Source organism: Gossypium arboreum, chromosome 13 (assembly GCF_025698485.1).
Source record: "Gossypium arboreum isolate Shixiya-1 chromosome 13, ASM2569848v2, whole genome shotgun sequence".
NCBI classification, from domain to species: domain Eukaryota; kingdom Viridiplantae; phylum Streptophyta; class Magnoliopsida; order Malvales; family Malvaceae; genus Gossypium; species Gossypium arboreum.
In genome coordinates, this window is record NC_069082.1 from 75,170,047 (window position 1) to 75,186,701 (window position 16,655).

The following is a 16,655-nucleotide window of genomic DNA, read 5'->3' on the forward strand; positions in this document are numbered from 1 at the left end:
ATTCAGCTTGCTCGGCACCGTCGCTATCCATAGCCCTCAATTCAAGGGCCCCAAGTTTACTTAATTCATCGATCTGGGACTTACTTGACCTTATTTGGTCGGCCACGAGGTATTGTAGGTGCGGGGTTGCATTTGTCGGGAGTGGAGGTTGTGGAATAGTGTTAGTTCGAATGTATTGGTTATACCATTCATTCATCACACTATAAAAGGCTTGCCTAGCCTTATCATTCAGATTGTTGGTCATAGGTTGAGAGTCCGTCTTGGCTGTGTCCCTTGCGCGAGCAAGCGCCACACTCTCCACATCATCAGCTATCGCTTTCGGTTGGGATCGGGATCCATTACTATAAACAAACACAAAGTCAAATTGTCGAAGTCACCACACCATCGACTCATCATTTAATGGCATGTATAGCTAGACCCCAAACACATCACGGTAGTCCTAGAATCGACTAAATCGCGGCTCTGATACCAATAAAATTGTAACACCCCGAACCCGATACCGTTGCCGGTGTCGGACACGAGGGGTTAACAAGCCAAGTCCACATATTTGCCCACCAATTTGACATTTCCAGTCAGGCTGGAAAACTGCGTCACCATCGCCTTAAAAATCATATCTCGAGTTTCAAAACTCGGAAACTGGTTTCGTAAATTTTCCCTGAATTTAGACTCATATATCCATCCATGGATTTATTTCTAGAATTTTTGGTCTGGCCAATTGGTACAGTTTATTAGTTAAAGTCACCCATGTTACAGGGATCGACTGCTCTGACCTTCGCGCGTTATAACTTGAATATCTCTCTGTACAGGGCTTTAATACTGGTGCCGTTTGTTTCTAATGAAACTAGACTCAAAATGTAATCTGTAAATATAAGGCATGACTCCTAATTCTTTCTGGATAATTTATAGTAAATTTTTAAAGTTGCGACAGGGGACCCAGAAACCGTTCTGGCCCTGTCTCACAATAGCTTTCATATCTCTTAACATGTAGCTCCTATGACCATTTCGTTTCTTCCATATGAAAATAGACTCATCAAGGTTCATTTACATAGCTTATTCACTATTTAATACCATTCCTACAAATTTTGGTGATTTTCCACATTCACGTCACTGCAGCTGGCAGCTTCTGTTTTTAAGGTAGGTCTTACCTATTTTGTAGTCTCCATGAACCAACTAGTCTTACCATACATAGGTTCATATATGATCATTTTAACCATACCAATGGCTGATCATGTGACCAACACTCCCATTTCCAATCCATAATCACATCATGACACCATATATATATATATACAAACCACAAACGGTCTAAGTCCGTACTCTACTTTTACGAGCCATTTTCGCATGGCCGTACACATATACATCACAACATAATTGAACCAACAAGGGGTAGTCCTATACATGCCATTTCAAATTCCAACCAAAATTATACCAAGATGGAGGCTTTGATAGTGTAGATGACTTCGACCTTAATGATCCCGAATCCGATTGCCATCGAGCAAAATCTGTAAAACTGAGAGCCAAAGCAACGGGGTAAGCATATTTATGCTTAGTAAGTCTCAAGCAATAAAATCAGCTTTAATTAAAGCAATACATTCACATAGCCAAATGCATCATTTCATTAATACACGTTCACATAATCATACTTACTTCACCATCCCAACTCTTATGCTCATACACAAATAACGGCTTCGTTAAGGCCGATAACTCGTTCCATCATAAGAGCGGATATTCATACGCTCTTACTCCTAGCGCGGCAAAGCACACACACACTTACCTTGTCATTGAGAAATTTCACAAGTGCATTAGCTGAAACTTTCCAGCAAGCTTATAATTTTCAAATCACATACCTTCGAGTTTAACCGATGTCGCTACTCGCTCAAACGCCTTCGACATAGCCCGGTTATGGCAACCCGCACCAAGGCCTCACGGACTTAACCCGGTTTATCACGATTTGCACAAATGCCTTCGGGTCTTAGCCCGGATTTAACAACTTGCACGAATGCCTTCGGGTGTAACACCCCAAACCCGAGACCATCACCGGTGTCGGACCCGAGGAGTTAACAAGCCAAGTTCACATGTTTTGCCCACCAATTTGACATTTCCAGTCAGGCTGGAAAACTGCGTCACTGTCGCCTTAAAAATCATATCTCGAGTTTCAAAACTCGGAAACTGGTTTCGTAAATTTTCCCTGAATTTAGACTCATATATCCATCCATGGATTTATTTCTAGGATTTTTGGTCAGGCCAATTGGTACAGTTTATTAGTTAAAATTACCCATGTTACAGGGATCGACTGCTCTGACCTTCGCGCGGTATAATTTGAATATCTCTCTGTACAGGGCTTTAATTCTGGTGTCGTTTGTTTCTAATGAAACGATACTCAAAATGGAATCTGTACATATAAGGTATGTCTCCTAATTCTTTTTGGATAATTTATAGTGAATTTTTAAAGTTGCGACAGGGAACCCAGAAACCATTCTGGCCCTGTCTCACAATAGCTTTAATATCTCTTAACCTGTAACTCCTATGACCATTTCGTTTCTTCCATATGAAAATAGACTCCTCAAGGTTCATTTACATAGCTTATTCACTATTTAATTCCATTCCTAAGAATTTTTGTGATTTTTCACATTCACGCCACTGCAGCTGGCAGCATCTGTTTTTAAGGTAGGTCTTACCTATTTGGTAGTCTCCATGAATTAACTAGTCCTGCCATACATAGGTTCATATATGATCATTTTAACCATGCCAATGGCTGATCATATGACCAACATTCCCATTTCAAGCCATAGCCACATCATGACACCAAATATATACGCATAACCCACAATTAGTCTAAGTTCATGCTTCCCTTTTCGAGCCATTTTCGCATGGCCGTACATACTTACATTACAACATATTTAACAAACAAGAGGTAGTCCTATACATGCCATCTCAAGTTCAACCAAAATTTATACCAAAATGGAGGCTTGATAGTGTGGATGACTTCACTTCAACGATCCCAAATCCAATTGCTTGAGCGAAATCTAAAAAACCGAGAGCCAAAGCAACGGGTAAGCATTTTATGCTTAGTAAGTCTCAAGGAATATAATCAACTCTAATTACAGCAATACATTCACATAGCCAAATGCATCATTTCATTAATACACATTCTTACTTCACACTTCATCATTATATAATTTCACAAAATATCAATCAATTCAATAACTGAAATTCATTAGTCGATTGAGCGAATGTTGCTCAAACATGTCGACTTTCCAATGCACATATAACGTACCTTATCCTTTGGGCTTTTCGAGTGTACTAATTGAATTCATTACAGCAACCAACACTCACCTCCAGCCCAAGATTCTTCGAATATAACCGGATATAATCACGTGCACAATTGCCTTGGTCTTAGCCCGGATAGAATATCTCGCACGAATGCCTTCGGTCTTAGCCCGATGTAGCCACTAGCACAATTGCCTTCGGTCTTAACCGGATATAATTTCCAGCATAATTGTCTTCGGATTTAGCCCGGATATCATTCAATTTCCCATGAACACATACATCATTTATCATTGGACATACATAATTCATTTTCGTTACTAAGGCTCAAACGCAATTATAGTCACAAGCATATTCGCGCCGGGACTTAGCCCGTAGGATTCAAATACTCATGCATACATAATCAATAATCAATACACATCCATACTTTATTTCACACAATTCAAGTAGGGTCACTTCTTGAGGACTTACCTCGGATGTTGTCGAACGGCTTTTTCGCTATTCGATCACTTTCTCCTTCCCTTGTCCAATTGTGGCCCTCTAAGCTCTTGAGCTAATTCAAACAAATTCAATTTATTAAAACCTCATTGTGCTAGCTTTTGGCGAATATGACAAGGAGTTTAAATGGTCATATGGCCACCCTTTAGCTTGAATACACAATGGTCATGCACATTTTATACTACATCAAGCAATTCAATACAATTTATTCGAGCATCAAGGAAATGCTAAGGCCTTCAATAGGCTACCCAAGGCCGAATATTCATGTACATGTTGAGGTCAATTTTGCACTTAATACCTCACAAAACAGCATGCAATTTACTAATTAATGCTTTGCATATTGTGGCACAAAACTTATAATATAGCATCAAGCACTTATATGTGTGCTAGGCCGAATTGTGCTTGCAATTTCACAAGCATTCTTCCACATTTTCTTCTTTAAACCAATATATTCATCACTTAGTTCATAACCAAACATAATGTGAAATCATATATATGCATATATGAGCATGGCCAATTTTCAAGGTGTCCATAGCCATCCAAAACACAAATTTTAACTAACATGCAAGAAGCATGAATCATGCTCAAGAATGCATCATGGCCGAATATGACAATCATGCTCCTTTTCAACTTCAATCATGATAAAACAAAGAGAAAACTCAAAATCTTACTCATGAGTAGAAAATCCATCATTGCATGCATCATCATCAAGCTTCACACTTAGCATGCAATGGCTTTATCACCATAACAACTTTGGCCAAATGCCATTTCCATGGCATAACAAAGATTTGAGCCATGGCTAACATGCACATCAAATTAGCAACCAAAACATGCATGAAACTCCCAACACAACCTCATACATACCTTACTCTTGATGCAAATTTAGCCAAATCACCTTCTAGATCTCTTCTAACAAAGGAAATGAAGCAAAAATCCCTTCTTCCTCTTAGTATTTTTGGCCAAAAAGGGAGAGAGCAAGCATGAGCAAATTTTTGTTTTTGTTTTTTTTTTCTTCTTGGTTGCACGGCAATAGAGTATGCTACTCTCTCACACACATTTTTTTTCATTCTTTTCTTACCCATGCCTATTTGTTTACTATTTCTCCCTAATGCCCAACAAAACATGTTTCATGACATGTTTAACCCATATCTCTTTGTCATGGCCGCCATCACTTGTAAAAGGGGAATTTGACATGCAAGTCCATTATTTTGCATGCATGCTTTAATTAGTCATCACCCCTTTCCCTATCGTATTTTCAAAGTTCACTACTAAGTCCTTTTTAGTGGAATTCACCTTTATAACACTAAATCAATCATCAAAAATGTCATACATGAATACTCACATATTATAGGCATCAAATAAATTTTAAATTATTGTTATGCCTCGGTTTTGTGGTCCCAAACCACATTCCTGCTAGGGTCTATTTTGGGCTGTCACAACTCCCCCTCTTAAGGAATTTTCGTCCCCAAAATCTTCTTTGTAAATAGGTTTGGATATCGTTCTTTCATAGAGTTCTCGGTCTCCCAAGTAGCTTCTTCTATCCCGTGCTTGAGCCATAACACTTTCACTAGCGGAACCCGCTTGTTTCGCAACTCTTTCACTTCTCGTGATAGGATACGAATCGGTTCTTCCTCATAACTCATATTAGCTTGAATTTCAATTTCGATGGACTAATCACGTGCGATGGATCGGATCTATAGCGTCAAGCATCGAAACGTGAAAGACATCGTGAACCTTTTTGAGTTCGGGGGCAAAATCAGCGATATGCCACCGGACCGACTCGCCTCGATATCTCATATGGTCCAATGAACCTCGGGCTCAACTTGCCCTTACGGTACCAACTCGAGTATCTTTTTCCAAGGCGATACCTTGAGAAACACTTTATCACCCACGATACTCGATATCCTTACGCTTCAGATCCGCGTGATGACTTCTCGACGATCGGAGGCTATCTTGGACTTTCACGGATTACTTTCACTTTCTGCTCAGCATCCCTAATCAAATCCACCGAAAATCTTGCTTTCACCGAGCTCACCAAAACAATGGCGTCGGCATTTACGACCGTACAAGGCCTCGTAGGGTGCCATCTTAATACTTGATTGAAAGCTGTTGTTGTAAGCAAATTCAATCAACGGCAAATACCGCTCCCATGAACCACTAAACTCGAGGACGCAACATCTTAACATATCCTCAAGTATCTCGAATTATCCGCCGGATTGACCATCGGTTTGGGGGTGAAAGGCGGTCTTGAAATGCAACTTGGTACCCAAAGCTTCCGCAACTTTTTCCAAAATCGCGAGGTAAATCTCGGATCTCTATCCGACACGATAGAAATAGGCACCCGTGTAATCTCACAACCGAGAAACGTACAATTCCGCTTAATTTGTCCATTGAAAAATCCGTGCGACGGGACAAAGTGGGCCGACTTAGTCAATCGATCTACCACGACCCAAACCGCATCCTTCTTACTTGGTCGACAATGGCGGTCCGGATACAAAGTCCATTGTGACTCGATCCCATTTCCACTCGGGTATCGTGATTGGCTGAAGTAATCCTGAAGGCACCTGATGTTCCACTTTCACTTGTTGACATATTAGACATCTCGAAACAAAGTCGGAGATGCCTCGCTTCATACCATGCCACCAAAATCGACGTTTCAATTCATTGTACATCTTCGTACTCCCCGGGTGGATTGCCATTCGGCTACAATGGGCTTCATTCAGAATTATTGAAATGAGTTCCGAATTCTTTGGGACACACAGACGACCTTTGAACCTCAAACAATCGTCATCGTCGATTTGAAACTCCGAGTCCTTGTTCGAAACACACGCAGCCCGTTTTGCAACCAACTCGTTATCGACTTTCTGAGTTTCTCGAATTTGGTGTGTCAATAATGGTTTGGCTTTCAATTCAGCCACTAACACACTGTCGGATCGGACAGACAAGTGCACATTCATCGCTCGTAAAGTGAATAATGATTTACGACTCAAGGCATCCGCAACCACATTCGCCTTTCCCGGTGATAGTCAATGATCACTCATAATCCTTTAACACTCAAGCCAACGTCTTTGTCGCAGATTTAAGTCTCTTTGGGTCATCAAATATTTGAGACTTTTGTGATCCGAGTATACATGGCACCTTTCACCAAATAAGTAATGTCGCCAAATCTTTAAGGCGAATACGATGGCGCCAATTCGAGATCATGAGTCGGATAATTTTTCTCATGTGGCTTTAATTGCCTCGACGATAGGCCACAACTCGACCTTCTTGCATTAATACGCAACCTAACCCAAGTAGAGAGGCGTCGCTATAGATGACAAACTCCTTGCGGACTCGGGTTGCACTAGAATTGGGGCTTCAACAAATAAGTTTTCATTGATCGAAACTTTTTGGCATTTCTCCGTCCATTCGAACTTAACATCCTTTTGGAGTAAGCCGTCATCGGCGTGGCTATCGTTGAGAAGCCTTTACAAATCGTCGGTAATAACCGGCAAGCCCCAAAAGCTCCGAACCTCAAGAATATTTCTGAGGCTTCCAATTAAGTATGGCTGAAATTTTATTCGGTCGACTCGAATACCCGATGCAGATACCACATGACCCAAGAAGCTAACCTCTTAACCGTAACTCACACTTCTTGAACTTAGCATATAATTGCTTATCCCGTAAAATTTGCAAGACTAACCGCAGTGTTCAAAGATGTTCGGTCTCATTTCTTGAATAGACCAAGATGTCATCAATGAACACGACTACGAATCGATCCAAATATGGTCTAAAGATCCGATTCATTAAATCCATAAATACTGCAGGGGCATTAGTGAGCCCAAACGGCATCACTAGGAACTCATAGTGACCATATCTCGTTCTGAAGGCAGTCTTGGGTACGTCCGAATCTCGGATTCGCAATTGATAATAGCCCGATCTCAAATCTATTTTCGAGAACACCGAGGCTCCCTTCAGTTGATCGAACAAGTCATCAATACGTGGCAACGAATATTTGTTCTTTATCGTCGCTTTATTAAGCTGACGATAGTCGATGCACAGTCGCATGGTTCCATCCTTCTTCTTCACGAACAACACCGGCGCACCCCAAGGCGAAAAACTCGGGCGAGCAAAACCTCTATCCACCAATTCTTGCAACTGAGCTTTCAACTCCTTTAATTCCGTTGGTGCCATACGATACGGAGCTATCGAAATTGGAGTGGTACCAGGTACCAATTCGATGCCAAATTCTATTTCCAACAGTGGTAAACCCGGCAATTCTTCTGGAAAACATCCGGTATTCACAAACCACGCGCACAGTTCGGGTTTCTTCTCGATTCCTTGTCATCGAAAGCACGTCGCAAGGTACGCCGCACCCTTTTCTTACATATTTCGGGCCAACATCGCCGATATTACACCGGCAACCCTTTAAGTCCGTGGACTCAACCCGAATTATTTCATTATTCGCAAGACCTCAAATCGATAGTCTTGCTCTTGCAATTTACAACCGCATCGTGCATGGTCAACCAATCCAAACCAAGAATAACATCGAACTCATCGAACGGCAAAAGCATTAAGTCCGCCGGAAAACAAGAACCTCGGAACACTAGGGACTTTTCTTGCACACTTTGTTAACAAGCACGTAATGACCCAAGGGGTTTGACACCGAATTACAAACTCGAGAGACTCAATAGGCAAAGTCTTCTTCGGATGCTAAGGTTTCACATATATATGAATGAGTAGAACCGGGGTCAATCAAAGCAATCACATTTGTATTGAAAAGAGTGAAAGTACCAGTAATGACATCCGGAGAGGCAAGATCCTCACGCATGCCAGATGGCATAAGTCCTTGCAGAGCACGAGCCTCGATCCGATGGTAGCATCTCTAGATCCTCTCGACCGCCAACGACATTGCCCATATTTCTAGGTGGCCTACCTCGGCAATGGTAGCACCGGTTTCTACTCGACTCACGCCTGCTCAACCATCCTCGGCAATCCTTCATAAAGTGGTCGGCCGATCCACACTTATAGCAGGAGCGATCACGAAACCAACAGCTCCCGAATGCCATTTGCCACAATGTGGACACTCCGCCTCTCTCGGCGATCATTTCTACCATCACGATCAAGTGACTCGTGTGGTCACAGGGGTCGATCGCGTCTGGTCTAGAAAGCCCAAACGCCTCTAGACCGGCTCAGATCATCTCGAAATCTCTTCGATGCTTGTTGAAGAGACTTTCCGAGGACCTCTTTCGAATTCTCCAGTTCCCACATCAGCTTTTTGTTTCTCCTTTCTAAGCTCTTGACTTTACAAGCTCGCTCAACAAGTACCACGAACTCTCGTATCTCGAGAATGCCAACAAACATCCTTATATCATCATTCAGCCCATCCTCGAGCGTTTACACATAATAGCTTCATTTAAATGCATTCTCGCTGCATCGCTAAGCCTCACAAACTTTCATTCGTAGTCGATAACGGACATAGAACCTTGCTTAAGATCAAGAAATTCCTCCGCTTTTGGTCGATGAATCTCGATCGATATACTTTTTTCTGAACTCGGTTTGAAAGAATTCCCAAGTCACTTGCTCTCTAGGCACCACAAGTCGAGTACTCCACCAATAGTAGGCGGACTCACAGAGCAAGGAGATGGTACACTTTAAGCACTCATCGGTACAGGATAGCTCATCAAGCACCGGATAGTGTTATCGACCAAAATTCAGCTCGCTTCGGCATCATCATCATCCGTAGCCTTAAATTCAAGTGGCCCCATGTTTTCAAATCCTATCGATTGGGGCTTACTTGACCTTATTTGGTCAATCACCGGAGGTATTGTAGGTGCGGGGTTGCATTTGTCGGGAATGGAGGTTGTGGAACAGTAGTGTTGGTTCGAATGTATTGATTAAACCATTCGTTCATCACACCATAAAAGGCTTGCCTAGCCTCGTCATTAGGATTGCTGGCCATAGGTTGAGAGTCCGCCGGCGCTGTCCCTTGCGCGGAGCAGCGCCACACTCTCCACATCATCAGCTATCGCTTCGGTTGGGATCGGGATCCATCGCTACAAACAAACACAAAGTCGAATTGTCGAAATCATCACACTATCGATTCATCATTTAATGGCATGTATAGCTAGACCCCAAACACATCACGGTAGTCCTAGAATCGACTAAACCGTGGCTCTGATACCAATAAAATTGTAACACCCCAAACCTGAGACCATCACCGGTGTCGGACCCGAGGAGTTAACAAGCCAAGTTCACATGTTTTGCCCACCAATTTGACATTTCCAGTCAGGCTGGAAAACTGCGTCACTGTCGCCTTAAAAATCATATCTCGAGTTTCAAAACTCGGAAACTGGTTTCGTAAATTTTCCCTGAATTTAGACTCATATATCCATCCATGGATTTATTTCTAGGATTTTTGGTCGGGCCAATTGGTACAGTTTATTAGTTAAATTTACCCATTTTACAGGGATCGACTGCTCTGACCTTCGCGCGGTATAATTTGAATATCTCTCTGTACAGGGCTTTAATTCTGGTGTCGTTTCTTTCTAATGAAACTAGACTCAAAATGGAATCTGTACATATAAGGTATGTCTCCTAATTATTTTTGGATAATTTATAGTGAATTTTTAAAGTTGCGACAGGGAACCCAGAAACCATTCTGGCCCTGTCTCACAATAGCTTTAATATCTCTTAACCTGTAACTCCTATGACCATTTCGTTTCTTCCATATGAAAATAGACTCCTCAAGGTTCATTTACATAGCTTATTCACTATTTAATTCCATTCCTATGAATTTTGGTGATTTTTCACATTCACACCACTGCAGCTGGCAGCATCTGTTTTTAAGGTAGGTCTTACCTATTTGGTAGTCTCCATGAATTAACTAGTCTTGCCATACATAGGTTCATATATGATCATTTTAACCATGCCAATGGCTGATCATATGACCAACATTCCCATTTCCAAGCCATAGCCACATCATGACACCAAATATATACGTACAACCCACAATTAGTCTAAGTTCATGCTTCCCTTTTCGAGCCATTTTCGCATGGCCGTACATACTTACATTACAACATATTTAACAAACAAGAGGTAGTCCTATACATGCCATCTCAAGTTCAACCAAAAATTTATACCAAAATGGAGGCTTGATAGTGTGGATGACTTCGACTTCAACGATCCCAAATCCAATTGCTTGACGAAATCTAAAAAAACTGAAAGCCAAAGCAACGGGTAAGCATTTTTATGCTTAGTAAGTCTCAAGGAATATAATCAACTCTAATTACAGCAATACATTCACATAGCCAAATGCATCATTTCATTAATACACATTCTTACTTCACACTTCATCATTATATAATTTCACAAAATATCAATCAATTCAATAACTGAAATTCATTAGTCGATTGAGCGAATGTTGCTCAAACATGTCGACTTTCCAATGCACATATAACGTACCTTATCCTTTGGGCTTTTCGAGTGTACTAATTGAATTCATTACAGCAACCAACACTCACCTCCAGCCCAAGATTCTTCGGAATATAACCGGATATAATCACGTGCACAATTGCCTTCGGGTCTTAGCCCGGATAGAATATCTCGCACGAATGCCTTCGGGTCTTAGCCCGATGTAGCCACTAGCACAATTGCCTTCGGTCTTAACCGGATATAATTTCCAGCATAATTGTCTTGAGATTTAGCCCGGATATCATTCAATTTCCCATGAACACATACATCATTTATCATTGGACATACATAATTCATTTTCGTTACTAAGGCTCAAACACAATTATAGTCACAAGCATATTCGCCTTCGGGACTTAGCCCGGGTAGAATTCAAATACTCATGCATACATAATCAATAATCAATACACATCCATACTTTATTTCACACAATTCAAGTAGGATCACTTCTTGAGGACTTACCTCGGATGTTGTCGAACGGCTTTTTCGGCTATTCGATCACTTTCTCCTTCCCCTTGTCCAATTGTGGCCCTCTAAGCTCTTGAGCTAATTCAAACAAATTCAATTTATTAAAACCTCATTGTGCTAGCTTTTGGCCGAATATGACAAGGAGTTTAAATGGTCATATGGCCACCCTTTAGCTTGAATACACAATGGTCATGCACATTTTATACTACATCAAGCAATTCAATACAATTTATTCGAGCATCAAGGAAATGCTAAGGCCTTCAATAGGCTACCCAAGGCCGAATATTCATGTACATGTTGAGGTCAATTTTGCACTTAATACCTCACAAAAACAGCATGCAATTTACTAATTAATGCTTTGCATATTGTGGCACAAAACTTATAATATAGCATCAAGCACTTATATGTGTGCTAGGCCGAATTGTGCTTGCAATTTCACAAGCATTCTTCCACATTTTCTTCTTTAAACCAATATATTCATCACTTAGTTCATAACCAAACATAATGTGAAATCATATATATGCATATATGAGCATGGCCGAATTTTCAAGGTGTCCATAGCCATCCAAAACACAAATTTTAACTAACATGCAAGAAGCATGAATCATGCTCAAGAATGCATCATGGCCGAATATGACAATCATGCTCCTTTTCAACTTCAATCATGATAAAACAAAGAGAAAACTCAAAATCTTACTCATGAGTAGAAAATCCATCATTGCATGCATCATCATCAAGCTTCACACTTAGCATGCAATGGCTTTATCACCATAACAACTTTGGCCAAATGCCATTTCCATGGCATAACAAAGATTTGAGCCATGGCTAACATGCACATCAAATTAGCAACCAAAACATGCATGAAACTCCCAACACAACCTCATACATACCTTACTCTTGATGCAAATTTAGCCAAATCACCTTCTAGATCTCTTCTAACAAAGGAAATGAAGCAAAAATCCCTTCTTCCTCTTAGTATTTTTGGCCAAAAGGAGAGAGCAAGCATGAGCAAATTTTTGTTTTTGTTTTTTTTCTTCTTGGTTGCACTGGCAATAGAGTATGCTACTCTCTCACACACATTTTTTTTCATTCTTTTCTTACCCATGCCTATTTGTTTACTATTTCTCCCTAATGCCCAACAAAACATGTTTCATGACATGTTTAACCCATATCTCTTTGTCATGGCGGCCATCACTTGTAAAAGGGGAATTTGACATGCAAGTCCATTATTTTGCATGCATGCTTTAATTAGTCATCACCCCTTTCCCTATCGTATTTTCAAAGTTCACTACTAAGTCCTTTTAGTGGAATTCACCTTTATAACACTAAATCAATCATCAAAAATGTCATACATGAATACTCACATATTATAGGCATCGAAATAAATTTTAAATTATTGTTATGCCTCGGTTTTGTGGTCCCAAACCACATTCCGCTAGGGTCTATTTTGGGCTGTCACAACTCCCCCTCTTAAGGAATTTTCGTCCCGAAAATCTTCTTTGTAAATAGGTTTGGATATCGTTCTTTCATAGAGTTCTCGGTCTCCCAAGTAGCTTCTTCTATCCCGTGCTTGAGCCATAACACTTTCACTAGCGGAACCCGCTTGTTTTCAAACTCTTTCACTTCTCGTGATAGGATACGAATCGGTTCTTCCTCATAACTCATATTAGCTTGAATTTCAATTTCGATGGACTAATCACGTGCGATGGATCGGATCTATAGCGTCGAAGCATCGAAACGTGAAAGACATCGTGAACCTTTTGAGTTCGGGGCAAAATCAAGCGATATGCCACTGGACCGACTCGCTCGATATCTCATATGGTCCAATGAACCTCGGGCTCAACTTGCCCTTACGGCCAACTCGAGTATCTTTTTCCAAGGCGATACCTTGAGAAACACTTTATCACCCACGATACTCGATATCCTTACGCTTCAGATCCGCGATGACTTCGACGATCGGAGGCTATCTTCAGACTTTCACGGATTACTTTCACTTTCTTCAGCATCCCTAATCAAATCCACCGAAAATCTTGCTTTCACCGAGCTCGGTCAAAACAATGGCGTCACGGCATTTACGACCGCACAAGGCCTCGTAGGGTGCCATCTTAATACTTGATTGAAAGTCGTTGTTGTAAGCAAATTCAATCAACGGCAAATACCGCTCCCATGAACCACTAAACTCGAGGACGCAACATCTTAACATATCCTCAAGTATCTGAATTATCCGCTCGGATTGACCATCGGTTTGGGGGTGAAAGGCGGTCTTGAAATGCAACTTGGTACCCAAAGCTTCTCGCAACTTTTTCCAAAATCGCGAGGTAAATCTCGGATCTCTATCCGACACGATAGAAATAGGCACCCCGTAATCTCACAACTGAGAAACGTACAATTCCGCTAATTTGTCCATTGAAAATCCGTGCGACGGGGACAAAGTGGGCCGACTTAGTCAATCGATCTACCACGACCCAAACCGCATCCTTCTTACTTGTCGACAATGGCGGTCCGGATACAAAGTCCATTGTGACTCGATCCCATTTCCACTCGGGTATCGTGATTGGTGAAGTAATCTCAAGGCACCGATGTTCCACTTTCACTTGTTGACATATTAGACATCTCAAACAAAGTCGGAGATGCCTCGCTTCATACCATGCCACCAAAATCGACGTTTCAATTCATTGTACATCTTCGTACTCCCGGTGGATTGCCATTCGGCTACAATGGGCTTCATTCAGAATTATTGAAATGAGTTCCGAATTCTTTGGGACACAGACGCGACCTTTGAACCTCAAACAATCGTCATCGTCGATTTGAAACTCCGAGTCCTTGTTCGAAACACACGCAGCCCGTTTTGCAACCAACTCGTTATCGACTTTCTGAGTTTCTCGAATTTGGTGTGTCAATAATGGTTTGGCTTTCAATTCAGCCACTAACACACTGTCGGATCGGACAGACAAGTGCACATTCATCGCTCGTAAAGTGAATAATGATTTACGACTCAAGGCATCCGCAACCACATTCGCCTTTCCCGGTGATAGTCAATGATCACTCATAATCCTTTAATGCTCAAGCCAACGTCTTTGTCGCAGATTTAAGTCTCTTTGGGTCATCAAATATTTGAGACTTTTGTGATCCGAGTATACATGGCACCTTTCACCAAATAAGTAATGTCGCCAAATCTTTAAGGCGAATACGATGGCGGCCAATTCGAGATCATGAGTCGGATAATTTTTCTCATGTGGCTTTAATTGCCTCGACGCATAGGCCACAACTCGACCTTCTTGCATTACTATTTCTCCCTAATGCCCAACAAAACATGTTTCATGACATGTTTAACCCATATCTCTTTGTCATGGCCGGCCATCACTTGTAAAAAGGGGGAATTTGACATGCAAGTCCATTATTTTGCATGCATGCTTTAATTAGTCATCACCCCTTTCCCTATCGTATTTTCAAAGTTCACTACTAAGTCCTTTTTAGTGGAATTCACCTTTATAACACTAAATCAATCATCAAAAAATGTCATACATGAATACTCACATATTATAGCCATCGAAATAAATTTTAAATTATTGTTATGCCTCGGTTTTGTGGTCCCAAACCACATTCCGCTAGGGTCTATTTTGGCTGTCACATCGGGTCTTAGCCGGATATAATTACTAGCATAAATGTCCTCGGGACTTAGCCGGATGTAGCCACTAGCACAATTGCCTTGGTCTTAACCCGGATATAATTTCCAAGATTAACGTCTTGGGACTTAGCCCGGATATCATTCAATTTCTCATGCGCACATACATCAATAATCATTGGACATACATATTTCATTTTCGTTACTAAGGCTCAAACACAATTATAATCACTAGCATAATCGCCTTCGGACTTAGCCCGTATCATTCAAATACTCATACACACATAGTCAATAATCAATACACATCCATACTTCATTTCACATAATTCAAGTAGGGTCACTTCTTGAGGACTTACCTCGGATGTTGTCGAACGGCTTTTACGGCTATTCGATCACTTTTTCCTTCCCCTTGTCCAATTGTGGCCCTCTAAGCTCTTGAGCTAATTCAAACAAATTCAATCTATTAAAACCTCATTGTGCTAGCTTATGGCGAATATGACAAGGAGTTTAAATGGTCATATGGCCAACCTTTAGCTTGAATACACAATGGTCATGCACATTTTATACTACATCAAGCAATTCAATACAATTCATTCGAGCATCAAGGAAAAGCTAAGGCCTTCAATAGGCTACCCAAGGCCGAATATTCATGTCCATGTTGAGGCCAATTATGCACTTAATACCTCACAAAAACAGCATGCATTTTACTAGTTAATGCTTTGCATATTGTAGCTCAAAACTTATAATATAGCATCAAGCACTCATATGTGTGCTAGGCCGAATGTGCTTATGATTTCACAATCATTCTTCAACATCTTCTTCTTTAAACCAACATATTCATCACTTAGTTCATAACCAAAACATCATGTGCAAACATATATATACATATATGAGCATGGACGAATTTCAAGGTGTCCATAGCCATCCAAAACACAAATTTTAACTAACATGCAAGAAGCATGAACCATGCTTATGAATGCATCATGGCCGAATATGACAATCATGCTCCTTTTCAACTTCAATCATGATTAAACAAAAAGAAAACTCAAAATCTTACTCAAGAGTAGACAATCCATCATTGCATGCATCATCATCAAGCTTTACACTTAGCATGCAATGGCTTTATCACCATAACAACTTTGGCCAAATACCATTTCCATGGCATAACAAAGATTTGAGCCATGGCTAACATGCACATCAAGTTAGCAACCAAAACATGCATGAAACTCCTAACACAACCTCATACATACCTTAATCTTGATGCAAACTTAGCTAAATCTCCTTCTAGATCTCTTCCAAACCAAGCATGAAGCAAAAATCCTCCTTCTTCCTTAGTTTTGGCTCAAAG